General features: G+C 41.8%; 1 protein-coding gene across 2 annotated transcripts in view; it reads right to left on the bottom strand.

The window, feature by feature from the left end:
* The window catches only part of SHISA7 (shisa family member 7), a 318580-nt gene extending 303719 nt beyond the window's left edge, over positions 1-14861 (bottom strand). For both annotated transcript variants that reach the window (XM_063436001.1, XM_063436002.1), the window contains exon 1: positions 14706-14861. The gene's annotated coding sequence lies outside the window, so the exon portion shown is untranslated. The remainder of the gene's footprint in view (positions 1-14705) is intronic.
* Positions 14862-15175: the final 314 nt, after the last annotated feature.

Genomic DNA, 15175 nt, shown 5'->3' with positions numbered 1-15175 from the left:
TACCCAATACAGCCCCTTCCACCCTGCACATACAACAGCCAATACCCTCCTTGCCCCCTCTACAGCCCCTAATATCCCATGCCCCCACTAAGCACCTTTTACCCCATTACAGTCCCTACTCCTAGGCACCCTCTAGGTCCCCATACCCCTTGCACCCACTACGGCCATTACCCCACTTGCCTCTTCTACAGCCCCTATTATTCCATACCCCCACTACAGCCCCCTGCACCCACTACAACTCCTACCCTCAGACACCCTATAGATGCTTTATACCCCCTGCACCCACTACAGCCCCTGTACTTATTACATCCCATTCATCCATTACAGCCCTTACCCCACTACAGTCTCTACCCCCAAGCACCATCTAGATCCCTATACCCCCTGTACCTGTTACCCCTACCACCCTGCACATACTACAACCAATACCCCCCTTTCCTCCTCTACAGCCCCTATTATCACATGCTCCCACTACAGACCCCTATACCCACTACTGCCCCTAACTCCAGGCACCCTCTTAATCCCTATACCCCTTGCACCCACTACAGCCCCTACCAACCTGCACATATTACAGCCAATACCTCCTTGCTCCCTGTAAAGCCCCTATTTTCCCCATTCCTATACTACATTCCCCTATACCCTCAGCACCCACTACAGCCACTACCCTCTGCAGCCCATACCCCCTTACCCCTTAAAGTCATTATTAAACCCTTGCCCCCTCTACAGCCCCTCCCTAACATCCACTACAGCACCTACCGCTCTGCACCCACTACAGCCCCTACCCCAGTGCACCCTTTACAGACCCTCCAACCTACGCACCCTCTTGATCCCCTATACCCCCTTGCTACGTAAACACATAAAAATTACTACCCTATTTAAAAAACAACAAAAAAAAAAACAACATGTATTTAACTATACTCTGAAGACTTACACCAGAGCTCACAATGAATATGCACACAGAAACATTCATTCACTTTACATGCACATTCAATCAAATACACGGTACATCTACACCAACATTTATATTGGTCTACAGGGGGCCCAGGTCCTAATTTTGCCCAGGGGCCCTGACCACTGTCAGTCCGTCCCTGGCTGCACCCCTGAACTTCTGCGTGGACCTCCCTTCGTCTCGGCGCCACTGGTCTGTTGTCCAGGAGATCATCGGCCTCTACGTAGTAAGTGCTGGGGTGACCTCGTCGATGAGTGTGAACTCAGGTTCAGGAACGAGGAGGTAAGACGACCGCTGTTTTAGACGGCGGACCCACTAGGGGTATACCGATTGTGCGGTAGGCCCAAAAGAGGGTTAATCTGTGTATGGAATCTGCCCCCTCTGTCGGAGGGAAGGAGCGAAGGCGCACCGCTCAATCGAACGCTCTTTAGTAAGACCGTTTGATTTGGTTTGGAGTCAGGCGGGGTTCTGTGTAAATAGCCCTAGCCGGACACCGGTGTCTTGTCTAGACTAGCGTTCTAGGGTGTACAATTTGTTCGCTAGGTCGGAGGGACCGGGAGACTAAGCGGCGTCTGTGTAAATTCGGTCCGCTAGCTCTCAACCTATCTTGGCTAAGTGGGAAGGCGTGTAAATTTGGAACCCACTAGACTATTGATAGAGTAGAAAGACTAAAAGGGTTCTGTTGTAAATTCCGCCCTCTAGTTCGCTATATGTGGTGCTTGGGCAGTGTGGCTAACCAAAACGGATGTAGATAGTTTTAGGTAGTCCATCAAGGTACTGGCCAATAGATTAGTTGGGATTGTATATGTGATAAAGATTGTTTAGTAACGTGTATATCTTGTTAGATAGCGTGAGCTCTGCCGTCTAGCGAGAGTGTTAATAGTGTGTTGCTGTATTATAGTGCACGGTACCATAACCCTGTCTATTTACTGATACTGTATATAAGTAAGAATAATTGTCGTCTATTGCATGTCTAACACCATAACCACTAATAATTGTATTGTGACCTTAAATTGTACTTTGACCTATGCTAACCGTACTGTAACTGCTGTTTGTAAAAGACGATGTTACTGGGGTGTGTTATAGATGGGTAATTCATATATAGAGAATTATAGCGTGGGTGACGGTATAGTTTCGCCAAAGGGCATAATATTGATTACTTAGTGACTGATGTAACAGCTGTGTGTGTACGGGAATTCCCTGAGTGTTTTTATTGTGTTATTGTGTACGTTTCACTTGGTAACTGTACCACGTGGTGCTGTTGCCGGAAGAAACGGGTGTGACTGTTGAATAGAGCGTGTGTATAGCATTCGTTGTCAACGACGCTCCATTGATAAGTATGGGCGCGTCGGAGTCGACGATTTTGGATCCCTTAGGATGTATGGTAAAGAATTTTAAAAAGGGATTCACAGTATGTGATTTTGGGGTTAAAATGTCTCCTGCCCGTTTGATCACTTTGTGCACTAGGGAATGGCCTACTTTGGTTGCAGCATGGCCGCCACGTGGCAGTTTAGATCCAAATCTGGTACAGCATGTACACGTGGCTGTATCAGGTAGACCTGAACTTTACAGACAGTTTCCATACATTGATTGTTGGAGGCAGGCCGTAAACGACTTGCCAAGATGGGTCCGAATATGCCACGAGGAGCAATGTCGCCTCATGGTGGCCAGGACTTGTTTGTCCACTAGGACCACGGTTAAGCCCATTTTGGACACGCCCCCTGAGTCCGAGATCCCTATGCCGCCCCCTTATTTCCCTATAGAGGAAGGTGATACAAGTACAGGAAGTTCCACACCCCCTCACCCGGTGTCCCCATCTACTTCCTCCTCCAGTTCAGAATCCACCCCACGCCATAATAAACCTCCCCTTCCGACACCAGCCCCCGTTAAGTCAATCTATTCCGATTTGGCGCCATTTCAAGCTTCCGGTCAGGCTTCCTCTAGCCCGGCCCAGAATATTTTATTCACCGGCCTTCCCCATGATGAAGCTTCTCCATCCCCACGTCTTATTACCCCCCGACCGGAACCTCTAACCGACGCCCCTCCACGAAGCCCTATACTAACCCGACAACTGACCGGTACCCAACAACCCAAACATTACCAGATGCCTCTTCGTTTGAATCCTGGGTCAGCCTACCTTGATGCTTTAGGTCAAATGGTGTATGCTGACCCAGTCTTCGTATATGTCCCGTTCACGACTACCGATCTCTTGAATTGGAAGACCCACAATTCCTCGTATACTGAAAAGCCACAAGCCATGACCGACCTGTTCACCTCGATAGTCCAGACGCATAATCCAACTTGGGCTGATTGCCAGCAATTATTAATGACATTGTTTAATAACGAGGAGAGGACTAGGATTAACCAAGCGGCTATTAAAGCGCTGGAGGAAGAAGCCCGTACTTTAAACCAAGCAAATCCAGCAGCATGGGCCGCAACTCATTATCCTAATACCGATCCCGACTGGAATGTTAATGGCGCAGATATGGTTTGACTAAAAGCCTATAGAGACGCTATAATTGCTGGCATGAAAGCCGGAGGGAAGAAAGCCATAAATATGTCGAAGACGGTTGAGGTGATTCAGATAAGTGATGAAGCACCTAGTGTCTTTTATGACCGATTATTGGAGGCATACCGCTTGTATACCCCCTTTAATCCGGAAGACACTGAGAATTCCCGAATGGTAAACTCTGCCTTTGTCAGCCAAGCTTACGGAGATATTAAGCGCAAGCTACAGAAGTTAGAAGGGTTTGCAGGAATGTCCATCACCCAACTAATGGAGGTAGCAAATAAGGTGTACATGAATAGGGAATCAGAAAGTAAGAAAGAGGAAGAGCGCAAGATGCATAAAAAGGCGGATATGCTATCGGTAGCGATCGCAGGCGTAGATAGACGGGGCCCAGATAGAGGCGATAGTAGGTGGAATAGGGAACCCTTGAGTAGGAATCAGTGCACGTATTGTAGAGAAGAAGGGCATTGGAGAAGTGAGTGTCCAAAAAGAGAGCAATACGAGAGAGACCCACCCAGGGCAGGTTATGGAAACTTTAGAGGCAGAGCGAGAGGTAGAGGAGGTCCCGGAGGGAGTAATAGTGGTAACAGAGGAAGTGTAAGAGAAGATAGATACTATCCCGCAGCGCAAAGGTCCCGCGATAGAGAAGATAGGGACTTTGTAGGATTGGCTGACACGGTCATGGAGAGCTATTGATACCGACCGGGCTCCATCCCCCTTGGTCGAGCGGAGCCTATGGTCGATGTATCAATAGGGGGAAAAAGGAGTGCATTCATGATCGACACTGGTGCTGAACATTCGGTGGTGACTGATCTGGTTGCTCCTCCATCTGGAAGAACTATTACCGTAATAGGAGCAACTGGAAGGAGTGCTGCAAAACCGGTTCTTAAAAGTCGACTCTGTACATTGGGAGGCCACGTAGTAAAACATCAATTCCTTTATATGCCTGAATGTCCAGTCCAATTGCTGGGACGTGATATGCTATCCAAATTACAAGCGCAGATTACGTTCCTACCAAACGGAACAACATCCTTAAAGTTTAATGGACCTTCAGGTATTATGACATTACCAAAGGAAGAAGAGTGGCGACTTTATACAGCGTTGACTAGCCAAAACCCTAGGAGTGATGAATCCTTATTCAATATACCAGGAGTTTGGGCAGAGAACAACCCACCAGGACTGGCCCGCAATATTCCACCCATTCGAATCGAACTAAAGCTTGGGGTTTATCCAGTGAGCCTACGGCAATATCACATCCCGCAGAAGGCTAAGAAAAATATTCAATCTTATCTGGATGAGTTCATACGGTATGGTATCCTAAAATTCTGTACTTCCCCCTGGAACACCCCATTGCTGCCTGTTCAAAAGCCCGGTACAGATGAGTATCGCCCTGTGCAGGACTTGAGAGCAGTCAATGATGCGGTTGTTAGTATACACCTAGTTGTGCCCAATCCGTATAACCTGCTTGCTTTAATTCCGGGCGGGGCTACCTATTTTACAGTCTTAGACCTCAAAGATGCCTTCTTTTGCCTTCGAATTGCCGCAGAAAGCCAATGTATCTTCGCTTTCCAATGGGAAAATGCTGTAACGGGCTCGAAACGCCAGATGACTTGGACAAGACTGCCCCAAGGGTTTAAAAACTCACCAACCCTATTTGGTTCAGCTCTGAGTCAAGATCTACTGGATTTTAAGTCCATCCCAGGAGAGTGTGTATTATTACAATATGTAGATGACTTGTTGATAGCCGCAGTTACAAGAGAAATATGTCAGCAAGCAACACACAATCTACTACACATTCTCTGGAAGGCAGGATACAAGGTGTCTAGGAAGAAGGCTCAGTTGTGTCTGCCAACTGTCAAATATCTGGGATTCCATTTCTCTGAAGGTCAAAGAATAATGGGGCCAGAGAGAAAAGAAGCTGTGTGTCAAATACCAACACCCAAGAATAGAAGACAAGTGCGAGAATTCTTGGGGGCAGCAGGCTTCTGTAGGATATGGATTCCCAGTTATGCGATATTGGCGAAACCTCTGTATACAGCTATCAAGGGTACAGAACACGACCCCTTCCTATGGACTCAAGAACAGCAAACGGCATTTGAAGATGTGAAGAGGGCTTTGATGAGTGCCCCAGCATTAGGTCTACCTGATCACACACGACCATTCTACCTGTATGTACACGAGCAAAGAAGAATGGCTGTGGGAGTATTGACACAGTACTTGGGATCATGGCAAAGACCTGTTGCCTACATGTCTAAGCAACTGGACGCAGTGGCCAGCGGTCTTCCACCTTGACTAAGAGCCGTAGCTGCAGCCGCCCTGCTGGTAGCTGAAGCCGATAAACTCACTCTGGGTCAAGAACTTTATGTACGAGTTCCACATGCAGTACAGACGTTGTTGGATTACAAAGGAAATCATTGGTTTAGTAACAGCCGTTTGACCAAGTATCAAGCAATGTTGTGTGAAAACCCAAGAGTGCATTTAGAGACTGTAAATACCTTAAATCCAGCTACCCTTCTGCCGCAACCTACTGAAAGTCAAAATGATTGTTTGGAAGTGATGGATGAAGTATTTTCAAGTAGACCAGATCTTCGTGATTTTCCCATCCAGAACCCCGATGTCCAATATTATACAGACGACAGTAGTTATGTGAAAGAAGGGATTCGCTATGCAGGATACGCAGTAACAACGATAGATAAGGTGATAGAAGCTCGGCCACTGTCAAAAGGAACATCAGCACAAAAGGCAGAATTGATAGCACTGACACGAGCGTTACAATTGGCTGAAGGTTTAAGAGTGAACATCTACACGGACTCCAAGTATGCGTTTTTAACCACTCATGCCCACGGAGCTTTGTATAAAGAAAGAGGACTATTGAATTCAGAGGGCAAAGAAATCAAGTACGCAGCTGAAATACTACAACTATTGGAAGCAGTATGGGAACCGAAAGAAGTCGGTATTATACATTGTCGAGCGCATCTGAGAGGAGATGGTGATGTAACCAAAGGAAATCGGATGGCAGATAGTGCAGCTAAGCGTGCCGCTGAATCAGGAAGACAGGAATATGTGGAACATATAGCTGCTCTTATTCCAACTCCACTGTCTCAATGGACTCCGGTTTATACAGCTCAAGAAGAGGAGTGGTTAAAGACTGAAAAAGTATTTGGAGAACAAATGGTATCAGTTAGAAGATGGGAGAATAGTTATTCCAGCATCACTAGCGGTAGAAATCGTCCAAAACTATCATAACGGGCCGCATTCTGGAAGAGATAGTACAGAAGAATCTCTCTGAAATCAGTAAAGCCACCAGGAGTTCAGTATATGGGGGGACTCCCTATGTCCGATCTACAAATTGACTATACAGTAATGCCTAAATCTGGTGGACATCGCTACCTACTAGTAGTTGTGTGCACCTATTCAGGCTGGGTAGAAGCATGTCCTACTCGTACAGAGAAAGCAGGAGAAGTTGTGAGATTCCTGCTACGAGAAATAATACCCCGATATGGACCACCCTGCTCTATAGGATCGGACAATGGTCCAGCTTTTGTTCATCAGTGCCTACAACAACCGACTCATATGCTTGGTATAAAGTGGAGACTTCATACGGCATATAGACCTCAGAGTTCTGGTAAATTAGAGAGAATGAATAGAACTATTAAGAACCAGTTGGCAAAAATGTGTCAGGAAACCCAACTTAAATGGAACGTCCTTTTGCCTATAGCTCTGTTGCGAATTCGCAGTACACCTACCAGAAGGATGGGTCTCTCTCCTTTTGAGATCATGTATGGGCGTCCACCTCCCGTACTTGGTAACTTAAGGGGGGATTTGAGTCAGTTGGGAGAAGGAATTACCCGGCAGCAGGTTGTAGAGTTGGGTAAGACTATGGAGGAGGTACAGAAATGGGTACAAGATAGATTACCTGTGAATATTTATCCCCCAGTTCATAGTTACCACCCAGGAGACCAAGTGTGGATTAAAGAGTGGAATAATGTACCGTTAGGGCCCAAGTGGAGAGGTCCTTATGTTGTTCTTTTGTCTACCCCTACAGCGATAAAAGTGGCCGAAGTGACTCCGTGGATTCATCACTCCAGGGTTAAACCAGCAGCAGTGGATTCTTGGCAAGCTACAGTAGATCCAGAGAATCCCTGTAAGATCCGGTTAAAGCGCACGACTCAGTCGGAGTGACGAGGAAACTTGTGGATTACAAATTTTATTGTTTCAGAGATTGGTAAGTGAGTGTTAAGACGGCCATAATAAAGCCTGTCCGCTCACCAACGAGTGATTTAAAAGCCAGGAAAGTCTCGAAGGGACCCCTGTGAAGACGAGCAGAACTCCATTCCCTGCAGCCCTTACATCCTGGAAGCTGAGGTGCCATCGCACGGACGAAGACTGAGGATGCCGACGAAAGATGTGCTTATGATAATGTTTTTTTTTTTGATTTTTTTTTATTCAGGATGGTAGAGGTACCGACACTCCTAGCTGTGAGGTATGCATTAAGACTACAAGAACAGGTAACCATATTTCCCAGACCCTAATTTGGCATTCGCAATATGAGTGTAAAGGTGATGTGTCTAGGTGTAGATACTTAAATGTAGAGTATAGTGTATGCCATTTAGGGATAGGAGAACCTAAGTGCTTCAATCCAGAGTATCAACCCCGTACAATTTGGTTGACTCTCAGGAATGGAGATCCTCAGGGGACCCTAATAAATAAAACGGTGTTAGAATCCGTACATTCTTCGGGTGTTCTGCTATTTGATGCATGTAAAGCAATATCAAGTGGTAGGAAGCCATGGAATGTATGTGGGGATCTTAGATGGGAGAGAACGTATGGGTCTAATGATAAATATATATGTCCCAGTAGTAAAAATAAGTATGTGAGTCCTAGATGCCCAAATAGGGATTATAATTTTTGCCCATATTGGTCTTGTGTGGGGTGGGCAACTTGGGGACAGACAGCAGACAAGGACATGATTGTGACTAAGTTGCCTACCAATCCATACTGTAAGTCTATGGAATGCAATCCAGTCCATATTCTTATAAACAATCCTGACCAATTCTTAGATAGATATGGTAATTTATTTGGGTTTCAAATATACGGGACGGGTTTAGACCCTGGGACAGTATTGTTTATAGGGATAGAGACCGATACGGTAACCTCCCAAACTCATCAGGTATTCCATTCGTTTTATGAAGAGATGAGTATAGATAATAAGATCCCCCATAACGCTAAAAACCTGTTCATAGATTTAGCTGAGAGTATTGCTGGTAGTCTTAATGTAACCAACTGCTATGTGTGTGGAGGTACTAACATGGGAGACCAATGGCCTTGGGAAGCAAAGGAGGTAATGTCCGGTTCTGAGGCAGTTAATATCTTCACAAGCCGATTATCAGATGAGAGATAGAGGTAAATCTGAGTGGAGATTAAAGACCTCCATCATAGGTTATGTTTGCATAGCAAGGAAAGGAATGATGTTTAATACTTCTGTAGGAGAGTTAACTTGTCTAGGGCAAAAAGCTTATGATGATGATACAAAGAATACAACTTGGTGGTCGGCTTCAAATGTCTCAGAACCATCTAACCCGTTTGCAAGTTATGCCAATTTAAAGGACGTATGGTTTGATTTATCTATCGCATCTAGTTGGAAAACCCCAGCAAATTTGTACTGGATCTGTGGTAAGAAGGCCTATTCGGAGTTGCCACAGGACTGGGAAGGGGCATGTGTGTTGGGTATGCTCAAACCATCCTTCTTCTTGTTACCTATTGAAACAGGTGAGACTTTGGGTGTTAAAGTGTATGATGTGAATCATAGAAAGAAAAGGGGACCCATAGAGATAGGCGCCTGGGAAGATGATGAATGGCCTCCCCAGCGTATTATAGATTATTATGGGCCAGCCACGTGGGCAGAGGATGGTACTTTCGGATATAGAACCCCAATTTATATGCTCAACCGCATTATAAGGTTACAGGCGGTGGTTGAGATAATTACTAATGAGACCTCACAAGCGCTCAATCTTCTAGCGAAGCATAATACCAGGATGAGGACAGCAGTGTACCAAAATAGATTAGCCTTGGATTACCTATTGGCAGTAGAGGGAGGTGTATGTGGGAAGTTTAACCTGAGCAATTGCTGTCTTCAAATAGATGACGAAGGGCAAGCAATAGCTGAGCTTACTAGCCATATGGTTAAACTAGCGCATGTGCCTACTCAGGTATGGAAAGGGTACAATCCAAGTAGTTGGTTTGGTAACTGGTATGAGCAGTTTGGAGGGCTTAAGGCATTGGTAGGCGGAGTCATACTGATTTTAATGTTGTGTCTACTCCTGCCATGTCTTATTCCCTTAGTAGTTAGGTCTGTGCAAAGCCTGATAGAAAATATAGCAGAAAGAAAGGCTGCAGCACAGATAATGGCTATATATAAATATAAGGTTCTAGATCAGGGAGAACCAATGCAGGAAGAGGAGTGTTGAGGGATTCATATCATAGGAAAAGTCTGGTCTGGTTCATGGTAACCCGAGGTGTATGCAAACCAAGGTTAAGTGATGCCTCAAGTAATTGTGAAATATCAAGAGGCATCAAAGGGGGGAATGTGGTGGAATCTCGGTAAAAATAAATTTAGTAGGCCGAGATTACCACGTGGCATGTGTACGTGCATATGCTGACGTATCGGTCGGTTGGTTGCACGTGGCAAGATACGATCAGTAGTGTACGGAGCATGTGCGAGAATACAGGATGTAGTATTCCCCTCCTCCATTGTGCTGGACAAGCCATGCGGTCAAGCAGGAAGTTAATTCTTATTTGTTTTGATTGGTTAAGACAATGTGCGGGTGGAGCTTAATATGGGAGGAGTTATGTGCCTATATAAGGAGCCTGCACTATTGTCCGGGGCTCAGAACCTGTTGTATTTTGGTGACATTAGTCCCTCTGAGTCCCGATCGGTGAACCGAATAAAGAATCTCTTCCTTCCTGAAGAAACCTGTGTCCATCTCTCTGTGCTTGGCTTCCATCAGTTTCTCCGGTATCAAGGGAGGGACATAATATGGAGAGGCTGTGTTAAAACACAGTCTCCTCAAACTGTAATTGCCTTTTTTTAATATAACATTTGCAACCCTCCTGCTTACCTCCTGGACAGGAAGTATGGGTGCATGGGGTGGGTGGGGGGCACAGATACATTCCCTGGTAATCCGATGGGCTCGTAGAGCAGCCGCAGGCTTTCCGGTCTGGCACTCTGTGATAACGCCACTGCACAGGCTGGTAAACCCGGCACCTGCACTCTGACTCCCTTGAGGGAAGTGTAAGGGGGTGTAGCTGCACCACAAACCATCAGTTATTAAAGGGCTTTTGATTTCTCTGCCGAACCAGAACCCACAATGGCATGATTTTCGCAATGGAATACATTTTTACTGTAATTACCAGTGTAGGCAGATGATTGAAGAGATGCACTATTCCACAACTGTTGCTCTTACAAAAGCCACTTCGACTATTACCATTATATATACTGATTGTAAGTTAGTGTGTAAGCTCCTTTTAGCAGGGCAATCTTCACCTACTGGTTTCATATGCCAAATGTGTTTTGTTATAATAAATTATTTGTCTTAGTTTATCTGTTGTACAGCGCTGCCGAGTATGTTGGCGCTTTTTGAATCATTGTAATTATAATTGTCATCCCTTTTTGTCTACTATATGTGCATATATAGTCCGCTATACATGCACAATTGAGTCTATATGGGATAATGTATAAGGGAGAGAATTAAAGGGAAAGTGGGGGAAAAGTCCATGTTACATATTCAGAAATGTAATTTATATACAGTAGTAATTTCTTATTTGTAATTCATTATTTGATAAGTTATTTGATATGTTTTTTTTTAACATCTTGTGTTATCTCTGCCTAAACAAAAAATAATTGTAAACAATACTTTCCAGGACACCTAAAATACTCCAATTCTGGTGGTGGTTTTTTATGTTTTTGCAAACTGTTTGGCGGTGAAGAGGTTAAGACCAAAATTGCTGAACTGGAAATTTTCCAAGTTAGCTACTATGCCTGCAGTTTAGCTACATAAATTTGGAATTCACTTGAATTCCTAACAATTCTCACTTTAGTAAATTACCTTGATAGTGTTATTATTCATCGATGCATACAATGGTGTCACATTAAAACACATATATTAACATAGACAGATTATTCACTAAAGTGTAAATTTGGTAATTCCAATGTAAATTAAATTGAAGTTCACATTTTGAGCCAAAAGAACAGAAAAACAAACATAGCTGACAAAAAAATTTTCAGTTCCGCTATTTTGGCCTAAAATGTGATTTGCGATTCATTTAAAATTTTCAAAAAATACACAATTTAGAGAATAACCCTAACACATAACACGATAACAGTTTTTAATGAGAAATATTATATTTTGTGACAAAGGAACATATAAAATACCTTGCATTTGCTTCATTGAGGAACTATTAATTATAGTATTTTGTAATGACCTTTGCTATCCACAGAAAGGTTAATGCAGATAACTGCTCACTTTCAGCCATATAATATAGTACAGGATTGGCAACAAGTAAATAACAGGTAGAATTATAACCCACTTGCATTGCCAGCCTTTCTTTGGTAATAAAGCATTAAAGGGATTATAGTAGTTCTGTAATTGGGTAACTGCATTCGTTAGGGATGTTAGAGATTGTTACTATGCATGCTTCCATATTGCACAATATACCAATTATATTATTGGCAGCATATTGAATTGGTTAATAGTGACATTAAACCATACAGGAGAATTCATATGTATGATACTTGAGTTTTTGCAGGCATTCGTGTATTATGCAAGTCTGCTCAAGGCGCAGTTATTTTTACTATAATTTGCAGTATGTTTATATTTTTTGTGTGCTAATCCATCTCCCTGCCATCAATTGTGAACTCTATCTCAAATTCCATTCTCCTTCACTGAAAGAAAGAAAAAAAAAAACACACCTTTATCATTGACTACAGAATCATAAAACATGAATAAGTACCAGTATATGGCATCAATCTTTTCCTTGCACATGGCTCACAATGGCCTGCATATGAAAACTATATAGGAATATGTGTATAAACTATATAGGAATATGTGCTTCAGGTGGGTCCCTATTTTAAACATTAGGAAAATATATAGCACCTTGATTCTACATAAATATACTTTTAATGTGTTTTTGGTAATGCTTTTCCAAATACTTTTTTTATTATTATAAAAAGTACAATGCAAAACAATTGATATTGATGTAAGGTTATTAGGATGGCCCAACTTCTGTTTGACAGCCTTGTCAAAGTTACCTGCACTGTTGTAGATACATATAGCTGCCAAAAGGTTGAAACAGCCTCAAAGCAAACCTTTATAAATGGTGCCAGGGGCAATGAAGCAAAAAAGGTAATGAATTGATGCATGATGATAAAGTTTTTTTTATTTTTCTTATGCCAAATAAAAGTTACAATAAAACTGAGAGCTGCAATGTAATGTGATTGTAAAATGAATATGTAAACCTCTGATAAGACTTTTGGTACTCAAAGAGTTTATTAAATACTGTTTTAAAATGGTGTATTGCATGACAGAGATGTCATTGCACCATTTTCTTGCCAGAGGCACTATTCTTGTTTGAAGCTCTTGATTTAGGGATTAGTCAGTGTTCTCTTTAGTTTAAATGAAAGCTTAAATCCCCATAGATATTTAGATATGTAATTAAATATCACACAGTGCACTGCTGCAATATGTACTTATGGTCTTTACAAAAATTTTTGAAACTGTAAATTAGAAGTACAAACTTTGCATCAGTGTCTGCAGTGAAATTTCATTTATTTTCCAATTGTGTGTATGCTACTTAAAGATATCTGCAATGATAACTGTTGTCATGTAATTTGGGTTTGAACTGGCTTTTTTTTTTTTTTTGTAACTGATGCCTTTAAAAATTAAAAAAGTTGCATGCTCATTTCTTTCTTTAGGTGTTTTATAAATGAGTAATAAATAATAATAATAATAATGTTTTGATGTTTCTCAAAATAGCTGAAAATGACATAAAGCAATCTGGAATGTAATAAATGTGTCTATTTTTGGCTAATATCCATCAATATGCAAGTGTTTGTTTCTTTAAATTTACTCTCCTTCCCCACCACCACCCTCTTGTCCATTCATTTTACTGTGCACCCAAGCTATGCAAATATGCCAGGCAGCCTGAACTGTTTCCATGGCAACAAACACTGTGCAAATGGCACCCTTCCCCCTGTCCTCTCTCTATAGCTTTAGGGATGCTGCCTTTACTCTTTGTATCTTGATTACACCCCTCCTCCTCCCACCAACTGTACACAATCCCATATTTTGTACGGTAAACAATAACATAAACGCCTAGATTGAACACCAAACCATGTGTGTAGTCCACATACAGGTTACAATCTCCATATTACTAAACTAGCACATATGGATATACTTCTGCAAAATCTGCACTTCTACACATTTTGTTTGACAAATAAAATTATTGGTCCAAATATGCTTCTGAAGCCATGCATAGTTCATTATCTAGTGAGTTTTGAATTGTAAGATATAACTGTTGCTATGAAAAATATTCTACCCTTTAGTCATTATAATGTAAGGCAGCCTAATGTGCATCCAACCATGAGTACTATTAGCAATTCAAGGCACATACACACAAACACACTGCACCTGTTTAATATGCTTTATAGATGTAAATCCATCACTATGTTTACAACTTGTAAAAAAAATTCAAAAAATTAAGCGTAAATATAACCATGGTGGAATATTGTGGATAATTCTATAAGAACTGAAATCAACACCTTTAAAATAAACCACAGTTGGAATTTCTATATACCATACAGTCACTTATAAAAACGTAATTGCATAAACAATAAAAAAAAAATATATATATATATATATATATATATATATATATATATATATATATATAATACACGTCTATAGAAACATGGTGAAGTCAAAAGAATATATTTGCTACAATGATTTAATCTGCTCAGAATCAATGTCTGAGAATATAAATAAAAGGGCATTGGTATGCGAGTTCACAGGCAAACAGTTATATAAATATAAGAAGCAGGAAGGTTTTGATTTATGAATGGAAACACGCTGGAGTATCTCTATTATTGTAATCTAACAAAGTCATTTCATTTCCTTACAAAACCTATTTTAGTTGAACACAAACATACACACAATGTATATAATGAAATTAGGCATGCAAATGCTATTCACTCACCTCTCTCATAGAAAAGTCAAGTATAAAATCCAATATTGTAGTACGTATTTTGATTTTCCAAGGAGTAATATCCATGCAAAAATATAGAAAACCGGAGGAAAAATTTTGCTTTTTGTGATGTATATTTTGTATTTTCTTTCTTCCTTTAGCAGTGCTCAGTTGAATAAAAAAAGCTGCAGACAATAAAAATTAAGCATTTGTTTAAAAAAAGAAGTCTTTTTATGGTCAGGAAAGACTGAAAAAAAATTAGACCTATGTCTGTTTGATTTTATTGGATAAATTATACCTCCCCTTTTATATGTTAGTGTTGTAATTGGCCATAGCCCATGGGGGCTTTACCATAAACCTACCTTGTTCCCTCCTTGCTTCCAATTTATCTCCTCCCTTTAACAGTAAACATTGCATCAAGAATCAGTTAAATCCCAATGTCTGGTTTATTTGGCAGTTAAGACATAAAGAAATGCTGTCAC

Source organism: Pelobates fuscus, chromosome 11 (assembly GCF_036172605.1).
Source record: "Pelobates fuscus isolate aPelFus1 chromosome 11, aPelFus1.pri, whole genome shotgun sequence".
Lineage (NCBI taxonomy): Eukaryota > Metazoa > Chordata > Amphibia > Anura > Pelobatidae > Pelobates > Pelobates fuscus.
Note: the sequence above shows the minus strand (reverse complement) of the source record. Positions and strands in the feature narration are given on the sequence as shown.